The 13,406-nt window shown below is 45.6% G+C and overlaps 1 protein-coding gene across 2 annotated transcripts in view; it reads left to right on the top strand.

Annotated features, from left to right (window-relative positions):
• The first annotated feature begins 601 nt into the window (after positions 1 to 601).
• Positions 602 to 13,406, top strand: part of GATAD2B (GATA zinc finger domain containing 2B) — a 253,232-nt gene continuing 240,427 nt past the window's right edge. For both annotated transcript variants that reach the window (XM_085638453.1, XM_085638454.1), the window contains exon 1: positions 602 to 792. The gene's annotated coding sequence lies outside the window, so the exon portion shown is untranslated. The remainder of the gene's footprint in view (positions 793 to 13,406) is intronic.

The following is a 13,406-nucleotide window of genomic DNA, read 5'->3' on the forward strand; positions in this document are numbered from 1 at the left end:
TTGCTTTATGCACAACGAGCAGCCCTCGGACCCGTCACGGACCTACGGTCTCCGCCTCCCCCGGGGATTCCCAGGCCAGACATTTCACATTGGCTTAATTTCGGTCTTTCAACAGAACCGGCAAAAGGAACAACCCACAGTCTCGCATTCCGGTTGGGTAGCACGTCTGTCACTCACGATACTGAGTTCTAGACGTAAACGCCCACTGTCAATCGTCCAATCCATCCCGTACGAAACGAAAACTCCTGCCTTTATTGGTTCACGGAATTATGCCTACACCCGTAATAGTGTCGTGGGAGGTGAGGGCAGACTGACTGAATCGTTCGTTTGACAGGTTACCGCTGCTGTCAATCATCTAGTGGGCGGTGGTGAGAAAGACCGCTCTCATTACAAATGGATTGACACGACTGTAATCCAATCGATGTGAACAATCGGTTAGAGTAACGTTCTTCAGCACCGCCTGTGATAGTCTGACAATAAGGGTATCAAATCAGGACTTCAGATCAGTCACACAGTCTCTCTTTTGTACCACCCCCTTCCGCCAATGGGGTTCCCGGCCACAGCAGAGGGCGGGACCCGAGACTTTGGCACTTGCCCAATCAGCGTCATTGTTTGTGTGCCGCCGCTGCCGGTGCTGCTGGTTGCCGGCTGCTGTCTGTACCGCAGTGTCTGAGTCCGGCTTCCACACGCCACCCTTGTATCCCGTGCAACGCTCCTTCCCACACCCTTCTCCGCGTTCCGGACACGGAGCCAGACCGGGGCCGGTGGATTCTCCCCGGGGACAGCAGCCAGGTGAGGCCGGGGATGAGTTGGGGCCTGGAGAAGGAGGGGCCTGCGGGGGCATTGGGGCGGGCCTGCACCCACCGTCATCACGTCAGTCCTTCATCATCACTACGGCTCACCATCATCTTCCTCGGTTCTTCATCACCACCTCTGTCCATCTTCATCACTATAGCCTTTCGTCAAAATAACCATGAGCCCTTCATCTCTTTGGCCCTCCTCCCTGACCGCAGTTTAGCCTCTCATTGGCTTTTCATCATCACCTTCACTATAACCACAACACCACCCTACAATCCTTAGTACAGCTCTTCATCCACTTCTTCACTGCATCATCAACATCACTGAAGTCTTTATCATCTTTACTGAATCACCCTCACTTTTTATCTTCCTCACGGCAAGCATCATACATACAGCAAGCATCGCTAGCATCATACATACAGCATCATCCGCCTCCACATCACAGCAGCACTTCATCACCAGCATCCCCCCTACGGCCCTTCATTACCATCATGCTCTTTGAAACTGTAATGAGGATTGTGCTGTCAGGAGAATCTTGACGCTGCAGTAGAGATTCTACACTAAAGCATCCCCTTCACTACAGTGTTAACTATTTCACAGTGTCACCCTCATTAGAACATCTTTCCCACCTCACTGATATCCTCGCTATATTTCTTTGCCGTCCTCCCGTAGCCCCATAATTTTGCTCACATCATAATTGTCAAAACCATCTAAACGTTCAGCCCCCATCACCGTCACTTTTTATCAAGTTTGCTGTGTAGAAACTATCATACTCTCACGATCTTATTACATCACCATCTTATTATCAATTTTTGGCATTCAGTACCATTTTCAAAAGCACTGTTATAGCTTAAATACGTAAACACTCCAACTCTGCTCACAGTTCAATTGTGCACTCTTGCTGTCCTTCCAAAAACATATTGTACCTGTCTAAAACTACTCTTCCGTTCCCCCAATTAGGTCTCCTACTCCTTCTCTAGACCTTTTAATGCCTTATCTAGTCTTTCTTGAACTTGATCTGTCTATCTACAGTATCATGTCTAGCACTCAGACGGGAACACATTCAGGATGCACATTTTGGCATCTAAACTTAGTATTTAATCAGCTCTCAAAGTATCTAATTGATGATTATTGTGCTTTAGTCAGACCCTATAGTACCTAGTCAATAGTCCTTAATGTAGCTTCATCAGTACCCAATCAATCCATAAATCATAGTATCTCTTTTACTCTTCTTAAATCTTATTAAGTTCCATAATAACTTATTTCACACTGTTCACCGGCTACTTTCACCAGCGCTTACTAACCTTTAATTTTCACCTCCCTATTGCCTGCTCACCACAATTACCTCAATACTTTATCATTGTATCCTCATTGCTTTTGATTCCATGTTATCATATGAAATAACATTTTATCAATCATTTAATCAATCCCCATAGTTTTTAATAATGATATGCTTCTGGCGAGATTACCTGCTACGCCTTCGCTACATTGCTGGTCCTTGACTATCTGGTTCCGTCTATCTTGTCATCACTGCTAGTATATCTCCTCCTTGACTCTCATCCATTGTCAGTCACAGTCTGTCCCAACAGTTTTGGCTTGTAGCATGCATGACTCTTTGTAACAAACGCAGCCTTCAGTAGTAACCATTCCCCTCCCAGATACCTCCCATCATCACCTGAAGTGTGTATTATTGCAAATTTTTCGGAATCACCATTCTTCATCATGATAAAATTTGTCATCACTATCCTCCTTTTGTTGTTATACTAAGACTGTCGCAGCTTAGGTAAACATATCTTTATTCTATAACTAGCACTTCTATCCACGCTTTCTTTCCTCTGTATTTAATTTCGAATACATTTTGTCGTTATTACATGACTTCATGGACCATGTCTTCAGCAAACACTTCCCGTAACTTTCTACCATCCCAGGTATTATGTATCACTGTGTGTATCTGCATCATTGCTGTTTAATTTGAGAATCTTCATATCATCTCCTCTTTCAAGCTAATCTCTCTGATACCACTACCTTGTTTAAGCGCTCTACTATTCAAGGCTCTGTCATTATTTCATCAGCATGACTTTGAATACTCTTTGCCCTAGAATCCTCAGTTTGCCATCCAGTAATGCACCGAACACTTTTCGCTCTCGCAGTCCTCAATCTCATTTTTCTTAGCGCCCATCTTAGTTACTCGGTTATCAAAAGATGCTCCCATTGTTAGCCTGTTATATGGCATCACCTAGGTTATTCATATACCAGAGCAGGCAGTCTCTCTGTTCCTTTTCTCATAAGCCATCTTTATTATTTTATTGTTTTATTATAACTGTGATCACAAATCTGTCTTACTGTAACTTCTCGTCGTTGAGTTTTTCCTGTATTTGTTTATCCAACTTGTTTCTCTCTTGAGCACACTTGCACCATGTCTTGACTTCATTTTTCAGACTCATGAGCCTATAATTGCTCCAGTATTGTTTTATCATTACGTGCTCCGTTCAACATGCATGTAGCGTCGCATTGCATTGCATGCGCTCTACATAATTTCTTTGCTTCATCCCTGACCCAACATCCGACCATTCATTGCTCCATTAAGGTGTCTTCCCAACGTCCTCTATGTGCTGCATCATATCTATCTAAAGCCTGGCATCCTCTCAGTCCTGATGACATTCTCCCTTGAATGCCAGCTCAACATTTTCCCAAGGCCCAAAATCTGCCCATTGTCTCAAAATGCCAATTTGCTATCAGCAGCCCAGTGTCGCCCTGCACCTTCCTCTTTCATCATCTGATCATATGGCTTCACCTGTTCATCCCAAAATGTCTGCATAATCGTCTCTGCCACCAGCCCAAAATGTTTGTTGTTACCTCTATCCATCCCAGCATTTTCCCACAGCCTATCTGTTTTTATTTTCAGACAAGTGTACTAGTCTTCTGTCTACATTAATATTTGGAAACTTCTCCTATCTTTAATTTTTTCCACCATATATTTGTATGAAATGCATTTCTGTGCTACTTTGAAACCTGACATTTAATGGGGTCCTCGTGAACCCCGTCTTGGATGGAACGTCACTTCAAAATAGTATGCTCACTTGTGCAGTGGTACAGGTCCTACCCCACACTTGGTTCCCTAGGCTCCAAACAATGACCTGTTATTTTGGTGGAATGTAGCAAAGTTTACTAAAACAAATGCAGAGTAAAGCCAGGTTAAATGGGTCATTGAGTGTTTGCAGAGTAAGTGAACACCCATGAACACGTTTATGCTTCTGTTGCTCCTCAGCTCTGGCACCCCTCATGCCTCGCCACACCACCTCAAAGCCCATTTTTTGTGACTAGGGCCTGTGGTTGAAGTGGGCGGATCTAGTGGGTACAACGTTCCTAATCTTTTTTACTTTAACTGAATCAGTTCCCTGTTCTGTTTGTTAAAGAAACAGCTGTCACTGGATGGTTAATTCTGACCTTCGGGTTGCCTCTGGAGGAAAGGGATGAGGGTCTCTTGTACTGTGATGCCAGAGGAGAGGCAGACATTGAAAACAAAAACCAGCCTCGTCATATTGCCTATTACCTCAAATAAATGTAAATGTGTGCAGTTGGCTAATCAGCAGACTTAAATGCTGCTTGGGAGCAGTATGTTGCTTTAATTAGTGGGAGATATTTGAAGCTTCGTGGTGACAAAGTTGTATTTCTAATGGAAACATATAAAAAAAGGTTTGCACTGGGTACAGTCTGATTGCATGTTCTTGAAAATATAAATGCATTGAAGGCACTTATTTGATCTTAAACGCTAAATCTCTGTACACGTTTCAGCATCCCATCTTATATTGTAATAGAGTTTGTGGTTATGCAAATAACGATTTGCATAACCACAATGCATTTTATGTATCTACTTGAAGTCGAAAGGCCCAAAAAATAGTTGCAGATCACTATGTTCTTTTTTAGCTACTTGTCTTGGGACTGCTGCTCCTCAGTCACTGACCCCACCACATTGCACCCTGGATCACAGTACCCATACTTTTTTATGCACTTCAACCGCTGACTAGTCCAAACACCCCGTCCTGTCAATCCACACACCTCCTCGCTTCCGCTCTGTGTAAACCATTTCCTCCTAACATGTCGGACATCCATTGGCTGAAATACCTCCCAGTCACTTGTTTGATGCCTCTTTGCTCTTGTTCCTCTTTCCTCCTGTCTCTACTCCTTCTACGGGACTAGGTTAGACATCCCCTCACTTCAATCTGCACCACCTCGCTCGGTGTGTAAACCACTACCTCCTCGCTCATCCACTGGCCACAATACCTTCCAGTGACTTTTTTTTTCTCAGTCCTCAGCTAGGCATCCCTCCCCTCCTGATGTCTGTACGTGACTAGGTCAGACTTCCCCTCACTTCATTCCATACCACCTCGCCCTTATTTATACATGCGAAGCCCTCCCACCTCGCAGTTCAGACACTCATTCACTCTCGTCTGGCCACATTACATCACAGTGCCCTCTTCGTGATGCCCCTCAGTTCAGGCCACCCCCTCCATCTCATGCCTCGCCACACCATCTCGCAGCCCCTTCTCGGGCCATCTCCCTCCCAGACTTCAGTTCACAGTTATCAGTTCACACTATCTCGCAATCTCTGGTACTTGCCACCCCTCCTCCCCGTCTAACGCAGACACCCCCTCACTCCCGGCTGGGCCCCCACCTTCCTCCTAGCTCAGACGTCTCCTCTCTCACCTATACGCGACCTCACCTTCACACACTGCACTCCCTCCCGCCTGACTGGCATTGCGTTCCCCCCTCGCCGTACTGCTTGAATCAGTGGCGCCGCTCGCTGCCCACCCTTGCGCCTCGCATGCCCACTCTAGTGCCTCGCATGCCCACCCTCACGGCGCCCCGCGAGTGCGAGCTAGGCTGCCTCCTGTAACGGCGCAGCCTTTGTTTCCGGCTCAGGGGTGCCTGCCCCTCGTTGCATCCTGTTCATTTTCAGCACTGATTATTATTGAACGATGCATTCGCCTCGCGCTGCCCGTCCTGTGACTCCGAGCTCTCCGGTGTTCATTCTTTGATTTAAAAAAAAAAAAACCACTAACGTTTAAAATGAAGCGCCTACGCCCGTGTGTGATTCGGTCTGAGCACGCACTTTGAAGTTGGGGGGCGGTGGCGTCTGAGTGAGCCGAGGCGCCCCGACTTTGTGGCTGCTCCAGCGGCCGAAGCCCCAGCCTCGCTGGCACTGCCAGGTTGACTCGTGCTGTTTCGCGCTCGCCTTTCCATCTGCTGCTTCGCGGGTTGACCCTCCTTTTGGGCTCTGTTAAGGTGTGCGGGGCATGGGTACCCATCTGGGGAGAGTATGTAGTCTTACGGCCAGAGCTGCCGACTTTGGAGCTGGGGGACCTGGTTCGAGCCTCGGTGTTGGCTCAGCATCCTTTGATTCTGGGCAAATCACTTAATCTCCCCGTGTCTACCAAAATGATGTTTAGTAGTGCAACCAGTTTTTGGGAAAGAATGTACTTATAGAACACAGTTTTAATGTAAAATGTATATCTGGCTACTGGCCTGAGCTGGTCCCTCCAGCTGAAAGTGCTGTGGGGTACGGCGGTGACTAGTGTGGGGCTGTAGGGTAGATGGGCGCCTGGGCTTTAGTCGATCTGCCTACGTGCCCTGCGCTCTCATTGCATCAACACTCTGATATCTCTCTTTACGCCATAGCTCAAATTACACCTCAGTTAGGGAAATATTCTTTTAATTGTGCTATTGCTATATATATATATATCACATTAGTTTCTGAGGAAGCCTCTTGCAAAGGACAACAATTTACTTTTAAGCTACGTTATTTGGTGTCCAGTGATTAGTTTGCCACCGAGGACCTACATGACCGCTCACAGTTTGATCTACTCCACTAGACCACATTGCGTGCTTTTTGGACAGATGGCTTTTTCATCAAACTGAGCCTCAGTTCCATACTTCCCACAAATGTGAGTGTGTAGCAAGCACTAGATCAATGCATTGTTTATCTTTGACACCTATATGAACTCTGCAAAGTCATCTTGGAGTGAAAAATGTTATGGACCAGTACTCAAAGCTCTTCACATATGTAGGTTTGCTTTGCAGTTGTAAAATTTGGGTTTGCACTCATAAAAGGATTTACTCGCATGAAGATTTTCATGAGAATTTAATCAAATGAGAAACATGTTTTTACCCACAGGACCTGGAAATAGGTGGGAAGTCGTAGTTATAGGGCTGTAATGCTCCATGAAAATGTGCCCATCCATAAGCTTCCATGTTTAACAGTATTTGTTTTCAAGGTCAAAAGAGGTTCCTGCCCCTCCAAATAGAATGGAGATGGTATAGGTAAAGGAGTTGCTCTACACAAGAACATTTTTCTTTCTTTCCTTGAATAAAAAGTTTGTCACATGAATTTGCAGTTGGCCAGTAAACCCCCACCCCCTTGCAAATCTGCACACATATATTTGACTATGGCTTCCAGACCTACTTCTGTAAACTCTTATATTATTTCCTGAGACATAAGTATGTTTCAGTGCATTGCTGTAGTCCTGCATATGCATTTGTGTGATTGTTTAACTATTTGGGCCTCTTATTTTTTATTTACATCTTACCCTTGTTGGTTTTACACATTTTCCATTATTATTATTTTTTAAATATTGGAATACATCAGACACATTTTATTAAACAATGTCTTAGAGATATAGCGTTTAAAGTTGTCATTGAAAGTTGTATTACACTTTAGCAAATCTGCGTATATGTTTCATATATTTTTTTCAAATCACTATTTGTTTTATTTTGTTCTGAAAATAATTTAAAGGATATCTTAACAAAACTGTAACCCCCATCTTTTATTTTTTAAGTTCAAGTATTTTTTAGGAGCATTTTATTTTGAAGGCAAACAATGCCCAATCTTGCTTTTATTCTTTTGCAAATATTTGCATGTAATCAAGGAGCATTGTGGGAGCATTCTAAATGGCTAAAAATTCTTTAAGATTTGCAAACATTTGTACACGTTTTTATATTGTAACCACTGTGAGTAATGCAAACTCAGCTTGTAGTTAGGTGTGTTTATTTTAGTGCTTATCCTACTAGACGCATTTGGAATTGCGTAATTGAATACGTGTTTTTGAACATATTACACACCTAGATAAAAATCTTGTCATAGATGGAAACAGTCCTTTTCCCCACTGGCAGCCAAAGGGATTCTGCTGAACGGGTCTGGACCTAATTGTCCAGATGACATAATACACATGAAAACTTGTTCTTGCAGCAGTGTTCGACAAGCAGTGATATTGCATGTGTTTAAATTCAACTAGGAAAGAGCAGCTTTCTGTTAATTAGCAATAGCACTAAAGCAGCATACATAATATCCAAATATATTTTTGATGTTCTTCAAATGGAATACTGCTGTGGTGGATACGTACAATAGAAAGTTTATGTATGTTTTCAAAATTAGGTGAAAGTTTTTCACCCTGAACGCTGATAAAAATTTGTGTGATATAGTATTGCCATATTATATCAATATCTGCATGTATTTATGTCCGACTTTCTGCTATATGTGTGAGTGACAAATTCCACACAGGCAACCAGCAAAACGTACTTTTGGAAAAAAAAATGCATATTTTCACTTGCTGACTCTATACACTTCAGAATTGTAACAATTTCCAAGTTTGGTGCGGTGTACAAAAATGAGCGGGGACAGGTTTTACGGCTGTATTCTGTTCAGAGTTTGCAGGTATTGATAGTAGTTTGGCTCACTTTGGCGGAAAATTAGAAGAAAGTGTTGGACTTTGAGGAAAACTTTATGGGATGCCTACTGGTGGAAAGATCTTGACCAAGAATTCCACCAAAGTTGATGTGCATGTGATGTGGTTGGATGTCCAGTCCCAAGGACGGTTCAGTAAAGAAGCATATGCATACTGCTATGTATATCATAGTTAAGTACATGAAGGGTCCTGGTAACTGATGGGTGGTCAGTAAAGGAGATGTAGGGCCTGATGTACTAAACTCTTTTTGGATGCAAACCCTGAAATTCACACAATTACTGGGTTTGTGACCACACAATCCATTTACGATTTGAAAAAGCTTTCTGACGCATATAAGGACTTTTGCAACTCTTTCCACATCTTAAATAGAAGTCATTGTGGTGCCCCCCCTCTCCTGTTCGAGTCGAATTAATGGGTATCAATGGTTTTATGACTGTAGTTTTGGTGGAAAACCATTAATCATTTACAATCCCCTGTTGTGGAAGTAGCTGATTCACAAAGAGCAAGCACCTTTGTAAATCTTGACTGCTGCGTTGGGGAGAGCAGTCATTGGAAACTTGTCTGCTCCACTGATGTCTTCACAAGAGATCCAAACAATTTATGTGCAACGCTTGTTCGTCTAGCTACCAGGTGCCTCCGGTGGAGAATCCCCCACAGCGGGCGCCCCACCCGATCTGCTAGCGTCGGACTCTATGACCAGGTCGGGAACCGAGCTGAAGATCGCTCTGCCGTTCCACGCCTCCATATGAGTGAGTCACCATGACATCTCTTCTTTCACCTCCTGAGAGAGGGGAACCGCTTGATCGTAGGACAAACCTTTCCTTAGATAATATGCTTTTAAGCTTTGCAAGGCCCGATAGTGGAGGGGCCCTGGTAAGATTGCCTGGATGGACGAGGAAAGAAGGCCCACCACTCGGGCAATCTGCCAGAGGGAGGTGTGAGACTAGGAGATGGTCTGTCTCAGCTCGTGCCGAATCTTGGCCATTTTCCGGGAAGGCAAGCTCAAGGTTGAGCAGACTGAGTCCACCACGAAACGGAGAAACACCACACTGAGTAGGATTGAGGATTGATTTGTCCTCGTTGATGACAAACCCCAGTCCTTGTAAGAGAGACGCCGTCTGTTGTAGCTGAACCGACAACGTCTTGGGGCACTGAGCCATGATGAAAATGTCGTCCAGGTAAACAATCATGCGGATGCTGTTGGGCTTGTAGGAATTCCACCGTCGGATGAAGCACCTTCGTGAAGCACCAGAGCGCTGATGAAAGACCGAACGGAAGGGCGGTGAACTCTAACACTTGATCCCGCCAGCAAAACTAAAGAAACCGCCGATGTGGTGGGTGGATAGGAACTACCAGGTAAGCATCCTTGATGTCTAGCCTCACCATCCAATTGGATGGCTATAGAACATCCCGGAGGAGATGAATCTCCTCCATCTTGAAATGCCGGTACACCAACCAACCGTTGAACTCTTTGAGGTTGATTACTGGCTGGCGTCCCCCATCGGTTTTGTCCCCCAAAAAATGTTGCTGAGGAAACTGTTGGGATGCAGTGCTGAACGACAAATGCCCCCTTTGCGAAGCAGCGCGGAGACCTTTGTCGAATAGCAGTGCATCGGCAACGGAAAAAACGATGGGGTGAGGTAAAAACCGCTGGCGCGGGAGATCGTAAAACTCTATGTGAAAACCTCGGATGGTCTGCAGGACCCAAGCATCTGATGTGATATTTGTCCAAGCGTTGTGGAAAGCTGCCAGACGGCCTCCGATACAAACTTGTGAAGCAGGCAGTACACTTACCATTGGAACCACCGCCACCGGCGTTGTTTTTGAAGCCACCTCGGCCCCGGAACCATTACCCTCTTGTGGGGTAAAAGTTTGTGTAATTCGCGGTAGAGTTGTACTGTCCCCGCCCGGAGCCTTGTCCCCTGTTGGGATTGTGTTGACAACCGCGGCAGGTCGAGCGGCCCCTTCCACGACTGGCCCCGTAGGAAAAACAGGTCTGGAAAACCCTCTTTACGTTGGACTGTGCCTTGTCCAACAAGATAAAAGTAGCAACAAATTTTCCTAATTCCTTAACAAAAGGGTTCCCAAATAGGCCCCCCTGCGCAACTGCCCCGGCCTCTGAGTAGGCCAAATCGCCCAGTTTTGGGTCTAAGTTGATCAATAGAGAGTGACCGCCTCCTGTCGAAAGGGCGCAGTTTGCATTGCCCAAAAAGATGATTGGATTTTGCGCCCAATTTGATAGCACTTGGGGGGAAATGGTGGACCCCGTCACCTTAGCCTCCTCCGCCATATCAAATATTTTCATAAGAGGGTCTATCGCGTCTAACAACTTATCTTGACAGGAACGCCAAGAATGATCAATACCCTTCCGGGGATCTTTTATGTATTTGGCTAAAAAAGTGGCCATCTTGGAGTCCAACTCCGGGGTGAAGGCGACTTTACCCTCTAATGTGGGACGTGGACACTCTGCTCTCAAACACTCCCTAGCCTCCTTTTCCAGGGTCTTGCGGAGGCTGTCGGCCACAAACTTGGCCACCTTATCCCCAGGGGCCCAGGCGGCTGACCGAGGATGAATAGTTTAATCCGGCTCCTGCATACCTGAACTGTCCTGCAGCAGGTCGGTGGAAGTGGAAGCCGGGCGCCAAGACCACGAAGACCCCTCATCGTCATCCGTATCATCCGGCGAATCCCCGACCGGGGGTGGCGAAGCCGGCGCAGGAGACTCTAGGGGCTCTTTCACTGGAGCCGGGGCGGGTGGGGGAACCACTTTAGCCAGAAAAGTGCTCTTGAGGCACTCAAACGCACCCTTATCCACCTCTTGCACCACATCAGGACCACCCTCCGGACAACCCTTCTTCCGGGGCGAATGCCCCTCCCCGGGCGCTGGGGTAACAGGGACTGGGGCCAAGTGGGCTTTTGCCAATCTGGCACACTCCCGAACTATGCAATCTGAAAGGCGCTGTTCCATGGAGCCCACAACTTCATTCACACACCTATATATGGAGGTATCAACCACGTCAAAGAAATCGTCATCATAGGGAAGGTACTCCTGGTACACCTCCTCCTCATAAACATCATCATGCTCCATGTACACAGAAAAACCCAGGTGAGCAAAGCCCTGACAGGCCTTGTCTACTTAAGCAGGGAAGAAAATACCCCCAGGCGCTACCCTTACGGGAAGTTTACAGTTTGGGGACCCAAGTGACAAGATATAGGCAGACCCAAGGACTGCTACTTTTTTGCATGCAGGTAACAAGCCTGCTATTGAGGTGGCACCAGCCTCCGGCGCGCGTAGGTCCTCAGAAACTGACCAGGCCAACCGTCTCTCTGCACGCCAAAATTTAAACCAATAACGTGCGCCCCAAAGAAAGTGTGCCCGATGGCGATAACGCGGTACTAACCGGAATACGGACCCCGCCGGGGCGTGAATGAGATAATTGCCGGGAAATACAGACCCCAGAGGGGCGTTCAGGTGAGACAGTATACAGGGACAAGGCTCGCGACAGTCCATCTCCTGCAGCGCGGCGCCTCAACTGAGGAGACCGCGATGCGGGAGAAACGAGAAGTGCGAGTCCCCCTAGCGGCTTGTACAAGTGCCGCGACAGAAATGGCGGCGGCCGCGTAAGTAGCAGTAACGCTCCCGCGACCGTCAGGGCTCTACAAGAGAAATATTAGGCAAAGGCACAATAACAGCAAACAAATCCCCAGGTGCTGTCCATAACGAGACGAGTGACAATCAGCAAATTAGGCAACACTTCAAAACACATCAATAAAACACATTAGGAAACAGTTAGAAAAGTGACTTAACTGGCTGCGAAGCAGCGGAGAAAGAGGAGGGACAGGCAAAATTGGAGGACATATCTGTGCTTAATGGACACTGTGGAAGGACTTGTTGGGCACTGTACCCTTTGGACTCATGGGAGTTGTAGTCTGTTCTCAGACCTTCGTTCTTTTTTGCTGTTTATGAGATGTTTTTCCTGTTTTATTGGGAGAAAAATCTTTGTTATTGCTTTTCGTGGCTGCTGTGAAATTGTTATGTTTATTAAAGCGGAGAAAGAAAAGCATAATCAGAGCCTCCAGTCCGGACATAGAATTAGGCTGTTACACTGCAGACATAAAGAATTTTGTGAAATAGTGTTCCTGCTTTACTTGCACTTACTTCTGCTCTGTTATTCGCCTTTATCAATCTCGGTAAAAAAAACAGCATTTGGGTCTGAATAGGAGTATTTTTATTTTTTAAATTTCTTTTTTAGGTAAGGGTAACTTGGTGGGTTTGTGCCTTTATCTGTGATAGTGTTCTGGGTAGATTCTCACTTCTTGAGATAAGGGCACAGGTGAACTTGTTCTGTATGTGATCAAGAGCTTTGGTGAATTTTTAGCTTCTTTGTTTCGGTCTCGGATGAGTTATTGTCTAATCCTGTGATCGTTTTCTGGGAGGATTATTTCCTGTGATCCATTACTAAGTGGTCCTTTGCTGTCTCTGGTTGATCGGATCTGGGTTTCGTTTGTCATTGTCTCTCTTTTTGTAATTTTAGTGTTATTGGTAATATGTTTTGCATCACATAATAAAAGTATTACACCATACTCCTACAGGTCCGTTCAACTGTCAACATATGTGTAGGAAGCCGTGCTTGCATATCAATCCTCAACACTTTCTCCTCAAAGTTTCTCTCTTTTAACCAGTGTTATTTAGTTTGCCTAAAATGAAAAGTCTCATCAAGGCTTCACCATATTCAGAGGAGAATCATTTGGTATTCACTCTTAATGGGAGTCAGGTACTCCAGAATTTGATGTGGGGAGTATCAAAATAAACGAAAACGTTCAATGGCAGATGCAAGGGGGGGGGGGATGGTGTGATTAATATGT

The sequence above is a fragment of the Triturus cristatus genome, chromosome 12 (assembly GCF_964204655.1).
Source record: "Triturus cristatus chromosome 12, aTriCri1.1, whole genome shotgun sequence".
Taxonomy (NCBI): domain Eukaryota; kingdom Metazoa; phylum Chordata; class Amphibia; order Caudata; family Salamandridae; genus Triturus; species Triturus cristatus.